Source organism: Acipenser ruthenus, chromosome 54 (assembly GCF_902713425.1).
Source record: "Acipenser ruthenus chromosome 54, fAciRut3.2 maternal haplotype, whole genome shotgun sequence".
In the NCBI taxonomy this organism is placed as follows: Eukaryota; Metazoa; Chordata; class Actinopteri; order Acipenseriformes; family Acipenseridae; genus Acipenser; species Acipenser ruthenus.
In genome coordinates this window covers 722,228-725,354 of record NC_081242.1, presented here as the reverse complement: position 1 = coordinate 725,354, position 3,127 = coordinate 722,228, and the positions used below count along the sequence as shown (strand labels likewise).

Genomic DNA, 3,127 nt, shown 5'->3' with positions numbered 1-3,127 from the left:
GCCAGGGTAAATTCTATTTTTTAGGGCCAGATAGCATTGTAATTTATTGTGTGATTCAATTTCGTTATTCCAATGTACTTTATAATTGTTTTCCAAATTTAGATTAATTTGTTTCATTTTTTGTGCTGGGAGTTTTTTGTTGGTGGTGTTCTGAAGCTCGCTGGTATTAATTTGACTTATTTGGCTGAGCTTCAGTACCATTCTACTGAGGGGATTCTCTTGTGGGGGCTGTGAGCAGCTCTGCAGTGCAGTGTGGTGGTAGGACTGCGGTCTCTCTGTGTGTCTCTCTCTGTGTGTCTCTGTGTGTCTCTCTCTGTGTCTCTCTCTGTGTCTCTCTGTGTGTCTCTCTGTGTCTCTCTGTGTGTCTCTCTGTGTCTCTCTGTGTCTCTCTCTGTGTCTCTCTGTGTCTCTCTCTGTGTCTCTCTGTGTGTCTCTCTGTGTGTCTCTCTGTGTCTCTCTCTGTGTGTCTCTCTGTGTCTCTCTCTGTGTCTCTCTGTGTCTCTCTGTGTGTCTCACGCTATCTACGTTATTCTTATTTATTTTCTCAGAAAATGGTGACTGCTCTGGATAAGAACTGGCACCCGGAACATTTCTGCTGTGTGAAGTGCGGGCGCCCCTTTGGAGAGGAGGGTGAGGTCACTTCCTGTCTCCCCTACTTCCTGTTTCACTCACTTCAAGATTTCTTCTCCGTGTTCCTCTCGCACGCCCTCTCTCCCCCTCTCCTCTCCCATCTCTCCTCTCTGTGTTTGAGGCTGTGTTATTTCTGTCTGTCTCTCTCTGTGTTTGAGGCTGTGTTATTTCTCTCTCTCCTCTCTCTGTGTTTGAGGCTGTGTTATTTCTCTCTCTCTCCTCTCTCTGTGTGTTTGAGGCTGTGTTATTTCTCTCTCTCCTCTCTCTCTGTGTTTGAGGCTGTGTTATTTCTCTCTCTTCCTCTCTCTCTGTGTGTTTGAGGCTGTGTTATTTCTCTCTCTCTCCTCTCTCTGTGTGTTTGAGGCTGTGTTATTTCTCTCTCTCTCCTCTGTGTGTTTGAGGCTGTGTTATTTCTCTCTCTCTCTCTGTGTGTTTGAGGCTGTGTTATTTCTCTCTCTCCTCTCTCTCTGTGTGGTTGAGGCTGTGTTATTTCTCTCTCTCTCTCCTCTCTGTGTATTTGAGGCTGTGTTATTTCTGTCTCTCTCCTCTCTGTGTGTTCGAGGCTGTGTTATTTCTCTCTCTCTCCTCTCTCTCTGTGTTTGAGGCTGTGTTATTTCTCTCTCCTCTCTCTCTGTGTTTGAGGCTGTGTTATTTCTCTCTCTCTCCTCTCTGTGTGTTCGAGGCTGTGTTATTTCTGTCTCTCTCCTCTCTGTGTGTTTGAGGCTGTGTTATTTCTCTCTCCTCTCTCTCTGTGTTTGAGGCTGTGTTATTTCTCTCTCTCTCCTCTCTCTCTGTGTTTGAGGCTGTGTTATTTCTCTCTCCTCTCTCTCTGTGTTTGAGGCTGTGTTATTTCTCTCTCTCTCCTCTCTGTGTGTTTGAGGCTGTGTTATTTCTCTCTCTTCTCTCTCTGTGTGTTTGAGGCTGTGTTATTTCTCTCTTCTCTCTCAGGGTTTCACGAGCGGGACGGCAGGCAGTATTGTCAGCAGGACTTCTTCTCCATGTTCGCCTCTCGCTGTCACGGCTGCTCCAAGCCCATCCAGGAGAATTACATCTCCGCTCTGAACGTGCTGTGGCACCCAGAGTGCTTCGTGTGCAGGGTAAGAGAGAGACACACGGACATACAGACTGAGACAGAGAGAGAGAGACACACGGACATACAGACTGAGACAGAGAGAGAGAGACACACAGACATACAGACTGAGAGAGAGAGAGAGAGAGAGACACACGGACATACAGACTGAGACAGAGAGAGAGAGAGACACACGGACATACAGACTGAGAGAGAGAGAGAGAGACACACGGACATACAGACTGAGACAGAGAGAGAGACACACGGACATACAGACTGAGACAGAGAGAGAGACACACGGACATACAGACAGAGAGAGAGAGAGAGACACACAGACATACAGACTGAGAGAGAGAGAGAGACACACACGGACATACAGACTGAGAGAGAGAGAGACATGGACATACAGACTGAGAGAGAGACACACAGACATAAGACTCACTGACACACAGACACACAGACAGACTGAGAGAAAGAGACACACAGACAGAGAGAGTTTGTTAAAACACCCTTTGTAAACACTACATTGATTGCGTTTCCCCTCCCTCTCCTCTCCCTTCTCTCTATCCCCTCTCTCTCCCTCTCTCCTCCCTTCTCCTCTCTCCCTCTCCCTCCCCTCTCCCTCTCCCTCCTCTCCATCCTCTCTCTCTCCTCCCCTCTCCCTCCCCTCCCCTCTCTTCTCCCCTCTCCTCTCTCCCTCCCTTCTCCCCTCTCCCTCCTCTCTCTTTCCTCCCCTATCCTCTCTCCCTCTCCCTCTCCCTCCTCTCTCTCTCTCTCCTCCCTCTCCCCTCTCCCTCCTCCCTCTTCTCTCCTCTCTCCCCTGCAGGAGTGCTACACCCCCTTCGTGAACGGCAGTTTCTATGAGCACGAGGGGCAGCCCCTGTGCGAGACGCACTATCACAGGAGCCGCGGGTCGCTGTGCTCCTCGTGCGAGCGTCCCATCACCGGCCGTTGCATCACCGCCATGGGGGCCAAGTTCCACCCGGAGCACTTTGTCTGCGCCTTCTGCCTGAAACAGCTCAACAAGAACACCTTCAAAGAACAGGGAGAGAAGCCCTACTGCCACCCCTGCTTCATCAAGCTCTTCGGATAGGGAGAGAGGGGCAGGGAGAGGGAGAGAGGGAGAAGGGTGAGGGGAGGGGAGGGGAGGGAGAAGGGTGAGGGGAGGGGAGGGGAGACAAGCCTTACTGCCACCCCTGTTTCATCAAGCTCTTCGGATAGGGAGAGAGGGGCAGGGAGAGGGAGAAGGGTGAGGGGAGGGGAGGGAGAAAGGGGAGGGGAGGGAGAAGGGGGATGGGAGGGGAGGGGAGACAAGCCCTACTGCCACCCCTGCTTCATCAAGCTCTTCGGATTGGGAGAGAGGGGCAGGGAGAGGTTGAGGAGGAGAGAGAGGGGGAAGGGTGCGGGGAGGGGAGGGAGAAGGGACGG

The 3,127-nt window shown here is 51.4% G+C and overlaps 1 pseudogene; it reads left to right on the top strand.

Moving 5' to 3' along the window:
• LOC117398290 (transforming growth factor beta-1-induced transcript 1 protein-like) overlaps positions 1-2,825 on the top strand; it is a 12,183-nt pseudogene extending 9,358 nt beyond the window's left edge.
• Positions 2,826-3,127: the final 302 nt, after the last annotated feature.